The sequence below is a fragment of the Rhinoderma darwinii genome, chromosome 10, assembly GCF_050947455.1.
Source record: "Rhinoderma darwinii isolate aRhiDar2 chromosome 10, aRhiDar2.hap1, whole genome shotgun sequence".
In the NCBI taxonomy this organism is placed as follows: domain Eukaryota; kingdom Metazoa; phylum Chordata; class Amphibia; order Anura; family Rhinodermatidae; genus Rhinoderma; species Rhinoderma darwinii.
Genome location: NC_134696.1, coordinates 346,446 through 363,778, shown reverse-complemented (window position 1 = coordinate 363,778; position 17,333 = coordinate 346,446). Strand labels below are relative to the sequence as shown.

General features: G+C 51.6%; 1 protein-coding gene across 5 annotated transcripts in view; it reads left to right on the top strand.

Moving 5' to 3' along the window:
- The window catches only part of NTM (neurotrimin), a 652,265-nt gene that overhangs the window by 567,635 nt on the left and 67,297 nt on the right, over positions 1-17,333 (top strand). The gene's annotated exons all lie outside the window — the stretch shown is intronic.

Below are 17,333 nucleotides of genomic sequence, written 5' to 3'. Positions count from 1 at the left end.
CCCCTCGTCACCTTCGCCACATCCTCGCCCCCACACTCCTCATCTGAAGAGATGTCCCTGAGGGTTTGAAAGCGGTTTGAGAGAACAACAAGAGGTGAGTCGGTTGGGCTTTCCTTAGGCACCTGGACCAGGGGAGGAGAAGATTTCTTATCTCCCTTTTTTTTCTTTTTAGCACCCTGCTTGCGCTTTTCATCTAGCCACCGTCTACTGTCCTCATCCATACTTTCATATAGCGAGGAACATGAAGAAGCGGCTTCCTCCTCCCTCTCGAACCTCCTGACCTCTTCATTCAAGTCCTGTTCCCCCAGGGCCTCAGTAGCAATGACACTCGCCCCCGGAGCAGGGCCAAGGGTTACCCCAGTTGCCTGGGGCTCCCCGAGCTCCCTACTCCTTCGACGGTTCTCCAATCGCCTTAACTTGGAGGGTGACTTGCCTTTCTTCCCTGGCCCCTCAGCCCCTTCACCTCCACCAGTGCCAACCACGGCAGGAGCAACCTCTCGGCTTTCTCCCGCTGGGCCCGCCATGGCGTTGGCAAAGGAACGAGGGCAGCGACTGAATGGGTGACCTAGATCCCCACACAGGTGACACCGAATATCCCCACAGGATGCGGCAAGATGACCTATCCCCCCCCACAACGCACACTTCTGCACTCTGCAGTGGGCACTGAAGTGCGTGGGGTCACCACACCTGTGGCAGAGCTTCGGCTGCCCCTGGTAAAAGGCCAGGATTCGGTCCCTTCCTAAAAAGGCTGAGGAAGGGATGTGGGTGACAGTACTTCCTGAACGCTTTAATTTAACTATAAAGGTCCAGGCCCCTGACCAGATGCCAAATTCATCCCTGTTTTTTTTGGGGACCTCCGTTACCTCCCCGTACCTGCTGAGCCAGGTCATAATGTCCATACAAGAAAGACACTCATTGCAAGTTAGGACGGTCACCTTCTTGATTTCGCTCTGACGAGACAACGCTTGTACAGCGAAGTCTCGCCAGCCGGGCTCATTCTTCACCAGCTCATAATTTGACCAAAAGAGCTCCAGGCCCTCCGGCCGAACAAAGCTGATGTCAAATACTGGGGTGCCATAGGGATGTATCAGGGCAAAGATGTCGATCGCCCTGAAATTCATCTTCAAGAGAAGCTCAACTATTTTTGCCCTAGGTGGGCACGTATCATTGCCTCTCCAGCGAAGACGAACAACATTCCTACGAGCCCCCCCAGGCCCGGCTGTCGGAAGGGTCCACACAGTTTCCCCTTCCCTTTCTTCTCGGAAAGCAGTCAGGCCATGCCTGTCTATCCAGAAGGACAGATCAACCGCTCGGCCCTCTACCATTATTGTTCTCTCACCCTTTTTAAGGGCCTCCAGGAGGCGCCGCTGTAAAATACCGTCCCCAGAGCCTGAAGATGAGGAGGAGGCCCCAGCAGTGACACTGGCATAACTGCGAGTAGTCACCCCTGGGGGGGCAGATGGACCGGCCTCACTAGACCTCATACCCCTGGCAGTAACATTCCCACCACTCACCCTGGCCCCAGACACAGGAGAGGGACCATTATCAATAGCACTCGTACCAGCACCATTCATACCCTCACCATTATTAGCAGCACTCGTACCAGCACCATTCATACCCTCACCATTATTAACAGCACTCGTACCTGCACCATTCATACCCTCACCATTATTAACAGCACTTGTACCGGCACCATTCATACCCTCACCCTCTGGACCAGCAGTAAAAAGTGTTTCTGGGCCGGATGTTATCGCCTCGGTGTCATCAGGTTTCCCCTCCACCTCATTAGCGTGACATTTATTTACTTGAGACAATCCTTCCTTCTTAGAGCCAGCAATGCCCAGACTCGCCCTCACCCCTGGCAAAGCTGGCTCCCGGGCTGGGGATTCATGTGACGCAGCCACCAAAGGAATACTAGTGACTGCGCCACCGGACCCAATGACCGCAAGCTTGGGGGGACATTCAACCGTGCCGTCAGTCCCAGCAGCCCCTTCATGCTGCCGCCGCTCAGTAGCACCAACGGGTTCCAGGGACACTGCAATATTCGCTGCCAGCTCTGGTGTCAAGCCGCCCCCCATTACTGAGGAGGAAACCTGAGCACCAGAGCTTTGTTCTGCACCCAACGCTGGGCCACCAACATTATCTGGCGCTATTGACGCCTTAAAAACGCCACCAAAAACGCCACCGCTACTATGACAAGCAGGGACATTAGCCTCCATTATTACGCCATCATTAATCTCTTCGCTTTCCTGCACCGGACCCACTTCAGGGCCCGGGCTAGGCTGGATCACGGGGCTTGTGCAGCGAGCTGACCCTGCGGCCAGCTTGGGTAGCACTGGGTGGGGAACAAACTTAAAACTGACCTCCTCCACGATTTTTCCAGCCTTTCTGGATTTTAGTCGCCGCCGGGCTTTGCGCTTTGCTGCGCGCTTGGCATTAACTTTCTCCTCTGGACCCAAGTCCGCGCCAAAAGAAAAATGCTGCAGGCTCACCGGAGACTGGAGCTGCCGTATTTCCGCCATCAGCCTCCCACCTGAATTGCTGCTGCTGATGTCCTGGTCACAGGTGTCCCCCTCACCAGCTGAGCTGGAGTCCATGGGTAAAGCCACTTGCTCTGCAGGCAGCTCGCTGCACGTACTCCACTGACCAGACGCACCCGGACACATCTCCTCCTCCTCACCCTCATCATCCGTCTGCTTTCCAGGGTCACAGACACCCTTCATTGCCCGGAACCGATCATCATTGAGGAGTTTCTCCTTGAAAGGTCCACTATTCTGTGATCGCAATTTGAGTCACGTTACGCCTTGATCTCCATGCAGGTTCAAATCAGGTGGGGGGGGGGGGGCGAGCTCGGAGAAGCAACAGATACACTGAGACGTTTCTCAAAGTAAAAATCCTTCTGACTTTATTTAACCACAGTGCTCGTATTTATAGCATCAGACGAACAAAGAACATTCCATAACATATGAGTCATCTGTATATTCAATCCTTACATCCTTCTTTCCCATAAAACCCATTGGTGGAACACAAGGTATTCCCTTTTATGCTTAGGGGGGTTGGTCAAGTGATTGACCACCATCTGTTCGCAATTTCAAGAGACAGCAGAGCAGCTGCAAACTATTTCCTCTCTTACCCTTTCTAAAATACCCATTCTATTGTAACACATGTTCTCCTCTATAACATTTCACTCCTTGGGGCCCCAGATACATTATACATATATTTATACCATAACAATTCTCCAAAATAAACTTGCGCTTTTCTTTCAGGGCATCCACCTCAGATTTGAGATCCCTGATAGTCGCCATTACTACCAACCTCTTTGCTCCAGAAGTGGCGTGCGACCGAACCCGGGCTGCTTTCAGCTCCTCCTGGAGCTTCCGAATGGCCTTCCCGGCGTCCTCATACCCACGGAGGCACTCCGCAACACGGGAGCTAAAGGTGGTTGTTGACTCCGTGGCACGTAGTTCACCCCAATCTGCCTCCACACCATCATGCATGCTCTGCTGCACATCTCCAGGAGCGCTCCTGCTGGCTGCAACACCAGGAACCTTGCGGCTTTCCTGGCTTTCTGTCCTGGTTTCAGCCGGGGGCAGGATCGGGGCCACATCGCTGTGACCCCGACTAGATCTTCTCACCCCCACAACTTCGGCCGGTTGCTGAACGCTCCCGCTACCCGCCGGCCTAGACCGGGTAACAGGAGGCTGAGAAGCACTTGGCTGGGAAGAACTTCCTCTCATCCCAAGCAGCAAACTCTCTCCCTGGAGAGGAAAGAGCCGACACCCGGAAAGAGCTTCCTCCAACACACAGACAGCACACACCCGCTCCTCCTGTCCTGTATACTGGGTGTAATTCTCAGTATCTGTATTATTCTGTATATATATACACTGCACAGTACCACTTCTCCTGTCCTGTATACTGGGTGTAATTCTCAGTATCTGTATTATTCTGTATATATGACACTGCACAGTACCACTCCTCCTGTCCTGTATACTGGGTGTAATTATCAGTATTCTGTATATATGGACACTGCACAGTACCACTTCTCCTGTCCTGTATACTGGGTGTAATTCTCACTATCTGTATTATTCTGTATATATACACTGCACAGTACCACTTCTCATCTTTTTTAATAAATGTTAACAAACATACACATGCAATAAATCCGCACATACAATACACGGGTCAAAAACCAACACCAAATGAACAAGTTATAAACACATTATCAATCTCGGCCGCCTCCTCTCTGGTCCAGATCACATTCCTACCAGCACTCAGTCTTCTGTATTATAACTCACATCATCCACACATCACTCATCATCCACACGTCACTCACATCAGTATAAATACAAATACACAAAACTCATAGTCACAAATCAATCCAGACGCCTCAAAAGGAACAAAATCAGTAACAGTCTAAAAAATAAATAAAATTGTTAAACCACAATAAAACCAAAAACTGACCCTAACCGGTCCATGTGCCCATCAAATTATATTAACCAAGGAAAATGAGAAATTCCTACATGAGAAAACAGAAGATGTGCCTAATCAGCAAATAACCCCCCCTTTTTTTTTTTTTTTTTTGTAATTTTTTTTTTTTTTTTTTTTTTTATAATTTTGAATTTTTTTTATTTTTTTTTACATTTTTAAATTTTTTTTTTTTTTTTTTTCCCTCCACCCTTTTTCTTAACCACAAATCCGCAATATGAATACCAATTAGTAACCAATATATACAATATATACAAAGCAATACTGAACATACATATATATATAATATATACATTATACCCAATTCAAGACCAATGTCTAGTCCAAAGTCCGTACCTTTAAGCTCCGACCGACACCATCGTCCATCCTTCAATGTCTCTTTGATCGGGCCCGGCTTTTTCTTATTATTTGTACCACCCCTCCCCCCCTTTCCCCCCTCCCCACCTAACACCTAACCCCCTCACATCTATACAAAAATACTACACTCTACAAGATATAGTAAGTAAAGACTCGGCCTGTACAATGGCATACATTACCTGACATAACACATCCTTAACAAATCCTACCCACAAGGCCCTGGTTCGGTACCTGCAAGCCCTATATCCGTCATCAACTATAAAGAAAACAAAAAGCTACAGTGACAGCATTAGCCCCCCACCAGGAATAGAGACGACTAGACTAGGGCACGCTGAAGGAAAAACCCCTCCAAAGCATGGAGGCCCTACTCGTGCCCAGTCTCTCGAACTCCAAAGAACGAACCTTCCCCAGGTCACCGAGAATGTTCCTCACCACCTCTTCCTCCGGGAGGGTTTTTTGTCTGGTTGATACAAAACACCGTGCGTTCCACGTGCCGTACCTGACCGCTAAGCTGACTAAGAATAAAGTGCCCCGATCTCGACCACCCAGGTGTCTGAATGTTCCATAGGCCCATTCCGCATAGGAGAGACCGGTCAGACCAGGCCAACCAATGGAGGCACCCACCCTGCTGTAGACCCCTGTATTGAGGGGACAATGAAGCAGGAAGTGCTCCATGCTTTCCAGCACGCCGCCACACTCCTCCCGGGGACAACCCCTTTCCTCAGGGTTCCTGTGTTTCAAGTTGTCCCTCACATACAGTTTCCCATGGAAGCAACGCCAAGCCAAGTCCCAAAACTTTAAAGGGATCCTACTAGAATTTAAAACCCTCAAACCAACCTCCAGATCCCGACTTGGGCAGTCCCTGAGCGCCAGGGGCTTCTGGAAATGGGTCAACAGAACCCTGTTGTCAAGGAGCCTCCTTGACAGAGTCCTGATCTCCCACATCCCCAGACCCCACCGGCGAATTGTTTTCAGAACCACGGTAGCGTAAGCCGGAAGATGCCCATGCGGCGTGCGAAGGTCCTTCACTTGCCCTCCTGTCTCCCATTCCTGGAAGAAAGGCCGAAACCACCCCCTGCAGGAGACTACCCACGGAGGAGCCCTCTCTTGCCAGAGGTTTGACATGTTGATCTTTACAAAGGTATTAACCAGGAATACCACAGGGTTGACCATACACAACCCCCCTAGTCTCCTCGTACGGTATGTCACCTCCCTCTTGACTAGGTTCAGCTTATTCCCCCATAACATCTGGAAGAACAAGCTGTAGACCCGAGTCCAGAGAGGTTCTGGCAAGATGCAGACACTGCCCAAATAGATTAACAAAGGGAGCAGGTAAGTTTTGATCAAGTTGACCCTTTCTCTGAGGGTCAAAGACCAACCCTTCCACTGGTCGACCTTCTGAGCGGCGATCTTTAGCCTGCTGTCCCAATTTTGTTTGGGGTAATCCCCCTGGCCAAATTCGATGCCGAGAATTTTTACAAACTCCTGAGGCCCTGGAAGAGTGTCCGAGAGATCAAAGGTAGGATCTCCCCCTCCCAGCCAGAGACTCTTACACTTATCCTGGTTGATCATGGACCCGGATGCCTCCGAGTAGCGGTCAACTTCAGACATCACCCACTCTGCCTCCCCTCTCGAGGACACAAAGACGGTGACGTCATCCGCATACGCCACCACTCTCAGAGTGGCTTCCGAGGCTGCCAAGTCCATGCTGACTCCCACCAACGGTCCACGATCTACCCTCCTAAGGAAGGGGTCAATCGCGAACACGTATAAAAGCGGGCTCAGCGGGCAACCCTGGCGAACCCCAGACCCAACCTCAAAAGAGCGGCCAATCCAACCGTTCACAAGCGGAAAACTCTCTGCCCCTGCATACAAGATCTTAAGCCAATCAACAAACCCCCCCGGCAGACCATACCTCAGAAGGACCGACCAGAGATACTCGTGATCAACCCGATCAAACGCTTTTGCCTGATCCAAGGACAGCAAGTACCCCTTCCAACGGCCCGCCCTACTCTGCTCCACTGCCTCTCGGACACCGAGTACAGCGCTAAACGTGCTGCGGCCTGGAACAGAGCAATGCTGAGCCCCCGAAAGGAGCCGGGGTGCAAATTTCACCAGCCGATTAAACAGCACCTTTGCCAGAACCTTTCTGTCCACATTGAGTAGCGCTATGGGACGCCAATTCTCAATGTGCGATGGGTCTTTACCCTTTGACAGGATGATCAGGGCCGACCTCCTCATTGACTTCGGCAAAGTGCCCGAGGAAAGACACTCATTCAACACCTCAGTCAACAGGGGAACTAAAATGTCCTTAAAGGTCTTGTAAAATTCAGACGTTAAGCCATCTGGACCCGGCGACTTCTTGAGGGCAAGCCCTTCAATCGCCAGTCTCACTTCCTCTTCCCTGATCGCCTCTGCCAAGGCACCAAGAGAGGGGTCTACTCCTGGTTCGGGGACAGTTTCAGCCAGGAAAGCCGACATCGCATCCCGATCAAGATCCATCTTTCCCAAGAGGTGCGAGTAAAAGGATCTGACGACCTCCAAGATCCCTGATCTGGACCTTTTCAGGGATCCTGTACTGTCCATCAGTCCTGAAACCACTTTACTATTTACTGACATCTTGCAGTTCTTGTAGGGGTCGGGCGAGCGGTACTTCCCAAAATCCCTCTCAAAAACTAAAGATGCGTGTCTATCATACTGGCAACTCTTAAGCAAAGATTTCACTCTGGAGATGTCCTCGCGGTCACCTCCAGTCGAGACAAGATGCTCGAGTTTCCTCCTCAGGCCCTGATACAGGCGGTACCTGTCCAGGCTCCTGAGGCTCGAGAGCTGGCGGAAGAAACTCGCCACCCTTTTTTTGAACATCTCCCACCACTCCGACTTACTGCTACAAAGATCCAGTAATGGTACCTGGCTCTGAAAGAAATCCTCAAAGGACCGTCTTATCTCCGCTTCTTCCAAGAGAGACGAATTGAGCCTCCAAAAGCCTCTTCCCATCCGGGGGGTCTCTGCAACATTCAGAGAAAATAAAATTAAACAGTGGTCGGAGAACTCCACCTCAACGACGGACACTGCCGAAGAGATGGCATCCTCCTTTAAATAAAACCTATCTATTCTAGACCTACAACTACCTCGATAAAAGGTGAATCCCGCGTGGCCTGGGGTGTGCCGGATGTGGACATCCACCAGGCGAGCCTCACTAGCTATCCTATTTAGGGCCACACAGTCATAAGTCAGCCTGTCTCTGGAACCTCCCCTATCTTGGGACCTCGTGGCAGCATTGAAGTCCCCTCCAAAGACCACCTGCCGACTCGTAAAAAGATAGGGCTTGATCCTCATAAAGAGACTTTTCCGGTCCCAGCTGGTTTGGGGACCATAGATGTTAATGAGCCTGAGCTCCTGTCCCTTCATGAGGACATCCAAGATCAGGCACCTCCCCATTTCTAATTCAATAACCCGTCTGCATTCTACCGATGCGGTGAAAAGAACCGCCACCCCGCTACCCGGCTCGGCCGCAAGAGACCAATAAGATGGTCCACGCCTCCACTCCTTTTTCGCTTTATGTATGGCTGCCAAGTCTGTCAGCCTGGTCTCTTGCAAAAATAAAATGTCGGCCTCAATTCGGCCGAGAAAATCAAAGGCCGCAAATCTAGCCTTGTCAGATTTAATGCTGGCGACATTAATAGATGCCAGCGTCAACGGGGTGGGTGCCGCCATCCTGGGTGATTGAATTAGATGACCTTTTTCCCCTTCCCCTTGCCCTTCCCCTGGTTTTTATCGCTGTCTGATGAAGAGCCGAGGGCCCTTTTGAGGGATGCTGATGTGTCCATATCCCTCCCTTCCTCCAGCTCCCCGCCAGCACCACTATCAACCTCACCTCCAGGCTCCGAGACAGCGCTTCTCCCTGAGGGTTCCGCATGCCCTGAGGCAAGAAGCTGGACGCCCCCCACAGACCCCCTCGTCACCTTCGCCACATCCTCGCCCCCACACTCCTCATCTGAAGAGGAGATGTCCTTGAGGGTTTGAAAGCGGTTTGAGAGAACAACAAGAGGTGAGTCGGTTGGGCTTTCCTTAGGCACCTGGACCAGGGGAGGAGAAGATTTCTTATCTCCCTTTTTTTTCTTTTTAGCACCCTGCTTGCGCTTTTCATCTAGCCACCGTCTACTGTCCTCATCCATACTTTCATATAGCGAGGAACATGAAGAAGCGGCTTCCTCCTCCCTCTCCAACCTCCTGACCTCTTCATTCAAGTCCTGTTCCCCCAGGGCCTCAGTAGCAATGACACTTGCCCCCGGAGCAGGGCCAAGGGTTACCCCAGTTGCCTGGGGCTCCCCGAGCTCCCTACTCCTTCGACGGTTCTCCAATCGCCTTAACTTGGAGGGTGACTTGCCTTTCTTCCCTGGCCCCTCAGCCCCTTCACCTCCACCAGTGCCAACCACGGCAGGAGCAACCTCTCGGCTTTCTCCCGCTGGGCCCGCCATGGCGTTGGCAAAGGAACGAGGGCAGCGACTGAATGGGTGACCTAGATCCCCACACAGGTGACACCGAATATCCCCACAGGATGTGGCAAGATGACCTATCCCCCCGCACAACGCACACTTCTGCACTCTGCAGTGGGCACTGAAGTGCGTGGGGTCACCACACCTGTGGCAGAGCTTCGGCTGCCCCTGGTAAAAGGCCAGGATTCGGTCCCTTCCTAAAAAGGCTGAGGAAGGGATGTGGGTGACAGAACTTCCTGAACGCTTTAATTTAACCATAAAGGTCCAGGCCCCTGACCAGATGCCAAATTCATCCCTGTTTTTTTTGGGGACCTCCGTTACCTCCCCGTACCTGCTGAGCCAGGTCATAATGTCCATACAAGAAAGACACTCATTGCAAGTTAGGACGGTCACCTTCTTGATTTCGCTCTGACGAGACAACGCTTGTACAGCGAAGTCTCGCCAGCCGGGCTCATTCTTCACCAGCTCATAATTTGACCAAAAGAGCTCCAGGCCCTCCGGCCGAACAAAGCTGATGTCAAATACTGGGGTGCCATAGGGATGTATCAGGGCAAAGATGTCGATCGCCCTGAAATTCATCTTCAAGAGAAGCTCAACTATTTTTGCCCTAGGTGGGCACGTATCATTGCCTCTCCAGCGAAGACGAACAACATTCCTACGAGCCCCCCCAGGCCCGGCTGTCGGAAGGGTCCACACAGTTTCCCCTTCCCTTTCTTCTCGGAAAGCAGTCAGGCCATGCCTGTCTATCCAGAAGGACAGATCAACCGCTCGGCCCTCTACCATTATTGTTCTCTCACCCTTTTTAAGGGCCTCCAGGAGGCGCCGCTGTAAAATACCGTCCCCAGAGCCTGAAGATGAGGAGGAGGCCCCAGCAGTGACACTGGCATAACTGCGAGTAGTCACCCCTGGGGGGGCAGATGGACCGGCCTCACTAGACCTCATACCCCTGGCAGTAACATTCCCACCACTCACCCTGGCCCCAGACACAGGAGAGGGACCATTATCAATAGCACTCGTACCAGCACCATTCATACCCTCACCATTATTAGCAGCACTCGTACCAGCACCATTCATACCCTCACCATTATTAACAGCACTCGTACCTGCACCATTCATACCCTCACCATTATTAACAGCACTTGTACCGGCACCATTCATACCCTCACCCTCTGGACCAGCAGTAAAAAGTGTTTCTGGGCCGGATGTTATCGCCTCGGTGTCATCAGGTTTCCCCTCCACCTCATTAGCGTGACATTTATTTACTTGAGACAATCCTTCCTTCTTAGAGCCAGCAATGCCCAGACTCGCCCTCACCCCTGGCAAAGCTGGCTCCCGGGCTGGGGATTCATGTGACGCAGCCACCAAAGGAATACTAGTGACTGCGCCACCGGACCCAATGACCGCAAGCTTGGGGGGACATTCAACCGTGCCGTCAGTCCCAGCAGCCCCTTCATGCTGCCGCCGCTCAGTAGCACCAACGGGTTCCAGGGACACTGCAATATTCGCTGCCAGCTCTGGTGTCAAGCCGCCCCCCATTACTGAGGAGGAAACCTGAGCACCAGAGCTTTGTTCTGCACCCAACGCTGGGCCACCAACATTATCTGGCGCTATTGACGCCTTAAAAACGCCACCAAAAACGCCACCGCTACTATGACAAGCAGGGACATTAGCCTCCATTATTACGCCATCATTAATCTCTTCGCTTTCCTGCACCGGACCCACTTCAGGGCCCGGGCTAGGCTGGATCACGGGGCTTGTGCAGCGAGCTGACCCTGCGGCCAGCTTGGGTAGCACTGGGTGGGGAACAAACTTAAAACTGACCTCCTCCACGATTTTTCCAGCCTTTCTGGATTTTAGTCGCCGCCGGGCTTTGCGCTTTGCTGCGCGCTTGGCATTAACTTTCTCCTCTGGACCCAAGTCCGCGCCAAAAGAAAAATGCTGCAGGCTCACCGGAGACTGGAGCTGCCGTATTTCCGCCATCAGCCTCCCACCTGAATTGCTGCTGCTGATGTCCTGGTCACAGGTGTCCCCCTCACCAGCTGAGCTGGAGTCCATGGGTAAAGCCACTTGCTCTGCAGGCAGCTCGCTGCACGTACTCCACTGACCAGACGCACCCGGACACATCTCCTCCTCCTCACCCTCATCATCCGTCTGCTTTCCAGGGTCACAGACACCCTTCATTGCCCGGAACCGATCATCATTGAGGAGTTTCTCCTTGAAAGGTCCACTATTCTGTGATCGCAATTTGAGTCACGTTACGCCTTGATCTCCATGCAGGTTCAAATCAGGTGGGGGGGGGGCGAGCTCGGAGAAGCAACAGATACACTGAGACGTTTCTCAAAGTAAAAATCCTTCTGACTTTATTTAACCACAGTGCTCGTATTTATAGCATCAGACGAACAAAGAACATTCCATAACATATGAGTCATCTGTATATTCAATCCTTACATCCTTCTTTCCCATAAAACCCATTGGTGGAACACAAGGTATTCCCTTTTATGCGTAGGGGGGTTGGTCAAGTGATTGACCACCATCTGTTCGCAATTTCAAGAGACAGCAGAGCAGCTGCAAACTATTTCCTCTCTTACCCTTTCTAAAATACCCATTCTATTGTAACACATGTTCTCCTCTATAACATTTCACTCCTTGGGGCCCCAGATACATTATACATATATTTATACCATAACAATTCTCCAAAATAAACTTGCGCTTTTCTTTCAGGGCATCCACCTCAGATTTGAGATCCCTGATAGTCGCCATTACTACCAACCTCTTTGCTCCAGAAGTGGCGTGCGACCGAACCCGGGCTGCTTTCAGCTCCTCCTGGAGCTTCCGAATGGCCTTCCCGGCGTCCTCATACCCACGGAGGCACTCCGCAACACGGGAGCTAAAGGTGGTTGTTGACTCCGTGGCACGTAGTTCACCCCAATCTGCCTCCACACCATCATGCATGCTCTGCTGCACATCTCCAGGAGCGCTCCTGCTGGCTGCAACACCAGGAACCTTGCGGCTTTCCTGGCTTTCTGTCCTGGTTTCAGCCGGGGGCAGGATCGGGGCCACATCGCTGTGACCCCGACTAGATCTTCTCACCCCCACAACTTCGGCCGGTTGCTGAACGCTCCCGCTACCCGCCGGCCTAGACCGGGTAACAGGAGGCTGAGAAGCACTTGGCTGGGAAGAACTTCCTCTCATCCCAAGCAGCAAACTCTCTCCCTGGAGAGGAAAGAGCCGACACCCGGAAAGAGCTTCCTCCAACACACAGACAGCACACACCCGCTCCTCCTGTCCTGTATACTGGGTGTAATTCTCAGTATCTGTATTATTCTGTATATATATACACTGCACAGTACCACTTCTCCTGTCCTGTATACTGGGTGTAATTCTCAGTATCTGTATTATTCTGTATATATGACACTGCACAGTACCACTCCTCCTGTCCTGTATACTGGGTGTAATTATCAGTATTCTGTATATATGGACACTGCACAGTACCACTTCTCCTGTCCTGTATACTGGGTGTAATTCTCACTATCTGTATTATTCTGTATATATACACTGCACAGTACCACTTCTCCTGTCCTGTATACTGGGTGTAATTCTCCGTATCTGTATTATTCTGTATATATACACTGCACAGTACCACTTCTCTTGTCCTGTATACTGGGTGTAATTCTCAGTATCTGTATTATTCTGTATATATGGACACTGCACAGTACCGCTTCTCCTGTCCTGTATACTGGGTGTAATTCTCAGTATCTGTATTATTCTGTATATATATATAATGCACAGTACCACTTCTCCTGTCCTGTATACTGGGTGTAATTCTCAGTATCTGTATTATTCTGTATATATAGACACTGCACAGTACCACTTCTCCTGTCCTGTATACTGGGTGTAATTCTCAGTATCTGTAATATTCTGTATATATGGACACTGCAGAGTACCACTTCTCCTGTCCTGTATACTGGGTGTAATTCTCATTAGCTGTATTATTCTGTGTATATACACACTGCACAGTACCACTTCTCCTGTCCTGTATACTGGGTGTAATTCTCAGTATCTATTATTCTGTATATATATACACTGTACAGTACCACTTCTCCTGTCCTGTATACTGGGTGTAATTCTCATTAGCTGTATTATTCTGTGTATATACACACCTCACAGTACCACTTCTCCTGTCCTGTATACTGGGTGTAATTCTCAGTATCTGTATTATTCTGTATATATATATATATATATATATATATATATATATATATATACACTGCACAGTACCACTTCTCCTGTCCTGTATACTGGGTGTAATTCTCAGTATCTGTATTATTCTGTATATATGGACACTGCACAGTATCACTTCTCCTGTCCTGTATACTGGGTGTAATTCTCAGTATCTGTATTATTCTGTATATATATATATATATATATATATATACACTGCACAGTACTACTTCTCCTGTCCTGTATACTGGGTGTAATTCTCAGTATCTGTATTATTCTGTATATATATACATTGCACAGTACCACTTCTCCTGTCCTGTATACTGGGTGTAATTCTCAGTATCTGTATTATTCTGTATATATATACATTGCACAGTACCACTTCTCCTGTCCTGTATACTGGGTGTAATTCTCAGTATCTGTATTATTCTGTATATATATATACACTGCACAGTACCACTTCTCCTGTCCTGTATACTGGGTGTAATTCTCACTATCTGTATATATGGACACTGCACAGTACCACTTCTCCTGTCCTGTATACTGGGTGTAATTCTCAGTATCTGTATTATTCTGTATATATGGACACTGCACAGTACCACTTCTCCTGTCCTGTATACTGGGTGTAATTCTCAGTATCTGTATTATTCTGTATATATACACTGCACATTACCACTTCTCCTGTCCTGTATACTGGGTGTAATTCTCAGTATTATTGTGTTGTAGTATTTGGTTGTTGTGGAAATTATGGGGATGATGGGAGTGTGTGTAGTTCAGGCTCCGGTGCATAGATAAATAATAACTGTCGGCCGACCATAGCTAGAATTTATGCAAATGAACGTGATGACCGATCTTGGAATGTTGATGGCACTTTGCTGCGGGCACATTGATCCTGGCATGTTGCTGCGGGCGTGTTGGTGGCGTGTTGCAAGGTGCACTTTGCTGGGGGCACGTTGCTGCTGGCACATTGCTGGGGGCACGTTGATGTTGCTAGCGCATTGCTGGGTTCATGTTGCTGCGGGCATGTTGGTGGTGGCACGGGGGCATGTTGATGCTGCTGGCATGTTGCTGGGGGCATGTTGGTGGTGGCACGGGGGCATGTTGATGCTGCTGGCATGTTGCTGGGGGCATGTTGGTAGTGGCACGTTGCTGCTGGCGCGTTGCTGGGGGCATGTTGCTGGGGACATGGTGGTGGCACAGGGGGCATGTTGATGCTGCTGGCACGTTGCTGGGGGCATGTTGATGCTGCTGGTGCGTTGCTGGGGGCATGTTGGTGGGGGTATGTTGGTGGGGGCACGGGGGCATGTTGATGCTGCTGTCACGTTGCTGGGGGCATGTTGGTGGGGGTATCGTTCGTACAATTTATCCCGGTGACGATCGGACACATTCTGGCCAGACAATATCTCCTGTGCCTGGTTCTCTTTTGTTTGCTGTGACCGGATCTGCTGTTGTGTTTGTCGGTCGGTCGTGCTCCTGTTTCTCGTCGTGCGGCTGTTTCTCGTCGTGCGCCTGTTTCTCGTGTTGCGCCTGTTTCTCGTCGTGCGCCTGTTTCTCGTCGTGCGGCTGTTTCTCGTCTTGCGCCTGTTTCTCGTCTGGCGCGTGTTTCCCGCCGTGCGGCTGTTTCTCGTCTGGCGCCTGCTTCTCGTTTTGCGCCTGCTTCTCGTTTTGCGCCTGTTTCTCGTCGTGCGCCTGTTTCTCGTCGTGCGCCTGTTTCTCGTCGTGCGGCTGTTTCTCGTCGTGCGCCTGTTTCTCGTTTTGCGCCTGTTTCTCGTCGTGCGCCTGTTTCTCGTCATGCGCCTGTTTCTCGTCGTGCGGCTGTTTCTCGTCTGGCGCGTGTTTCTCGTCTTGCGCCTGTTTCTCGTCGTGCGCCTGTTTCTCGTCGTGCGGCTGTTTCTCGTCGTGCGGCTGTTTCTCGTCGTGCGCCTGCTTCTCGTTTTGCGCCTGCTTCTCGTTTTGCGCCTGTTTCTCGTCGTGCGCCTGTTTCTCGTCGTGCGGCTGTTTCTCGTCGTGCGCCTGTTTCTCGTCGTGCGGCTGTTTCTCGTCGTGCGCCTGTTTCTCGTCATGCGCCTGTTTCTCGTCGTGCGGCTGTTTCTCGTCTGGCGCGTGTTTCTCGTCTTGCGCCTGTTTCTCGTCGTGCGCCTGTTTCTCGTCGTGCGGCTGTTTCTCGTCGTGCGGCTGTTTCTCGTCGTGCGCCTGTTTCTCGTTTTGCGCCTGTTTCTCGTCGTGCGCCTGTTTCTCGTCGTGCGCCTGTTTCTCGTCGTGCGGCTGTTTCTCGTCGTGCGCCTGTTTCTCGTCGTGCGCCTGTTTCTCGTCTTGCGCCTGTTTCTCGTCGTGCGCCTGTTTCTCGTCGTGCGCCTGTTTCTCGTCGTGCGCCTGTTTCTCGTCGTGCGGCTGTTTCTCGTCGTGCGGCTGTTTCTCGTCTTGCGCCTGTTTCTCGTCGTGCGCCTGTTTCTCGTTTTGCGCCTGTTTCTCGTCGTGCGCCTGTTTCTCGTCGTGCGCCTGTTTCTCGTCGTGCGGCTGTTTCTCGTCGTGCGCCTGTTTCTCGTCGTGCGCCTGTTTCTCGTCTTGCGCCTGTTTCTCGTCGTGCGCCTGTTTCTCGTCGTGCGCCTGTTTCTCGTCGTGCGGCTGTTTCTCGTCGTGCGGCTGTTTCTCGTCGTGCGGCTGTTTCTCGTCTTGCGCCTGTTTCTCGTCGTGCGCCTGTTTCTCGTCGTGCGCCGGTTTCTCGTCGTGCGCCGGTTTCTCGTCGTGCGCCGGTTTCTCGTCGTGCGCCTGTTTCTCGTCGTGCGCCTGTTTCTCGTCGTGCGGCTGTTTCTCGTCGTGCGGCTGTTTCTCGTCGTGCGGCTGTTTCTCGTCTTGCGCCTGTTTCTCGTCTGGCGCCTGTCTCTCGTCGTGCGGCTGTTTCTCGTCTGGCGCGTGTTTCTCGTCTTGCGCCTGTTTCTCGTCTGGCGCCTGTTTCTCGTCGTGCAGCTGTTTCTCGTCGTGCGCCTGTTTCTCGTCGTGCGCCGGTTTCTCGTCGTGCGCCGGTTTCTCGTCGTGCGCCTGTTTCTCGTCGTGCGCCTGTTTCTCGTCGTGCGGCTGTTTCTCGTCGTGCGGCTGTTTCTCGTCGTGCGCCTGTTTCTCGTCGTGCGGCTGTTTCTCGTCGTGCGGCTGTCTCTCGTCGTGCGGCTGTTTCTCGTCTGGCGCGTGTTTCTCGTCTTGCGCCTGTTTTTTGTCTGGCGCCTGTTTCTCGTCGTGCGGCTGTTTCTCGTCGTGCGCCTGTTTCTCGTCGTGCGCCTGTTTCTGGTCTGGCGCCTGTTTCTCGTCGTGCGCCTGTTTCTCGTCGTGCGCCGGTTTCTCGTCGTGCGCCGGTTTCTCGTCGTGCGCCAGTTTCTCGTCGTGCGGCTGTTTCTCGTCGTGCGGCTGTTTCTCGTCGTGCGGCTGTCTCTCGTCGTGCGGCTGTTTCTCGTCGTGCGGCTGTTTCTCGTCTTGCGCCTGTTTCTCGTCTGGCGCGTGTCTCTCGTCGTGCGGCTGTTTCTCGTCTGGCGCCTGTTTCTCGTCGTGCGCCTGTTTCTCGTCGTGCGCCTGTTTCTCGTCGTGCGCCTGTTTCTCGTCGTGCGCCTGTTTCTCGTCTGCGCGGTTGAGTTGTCGCTGAGTTGATGTCATGAATGTTGAGGTCGTTGATTTCCTGCTCAGGCTTCTCCCCTCAGAGGGTTAAACACGAGACGCTGGAAGCGGCAGAACTGAAATGCTAAGAAATCTTTCTTTTTATAGCACTAGAACATCTCCTACTCC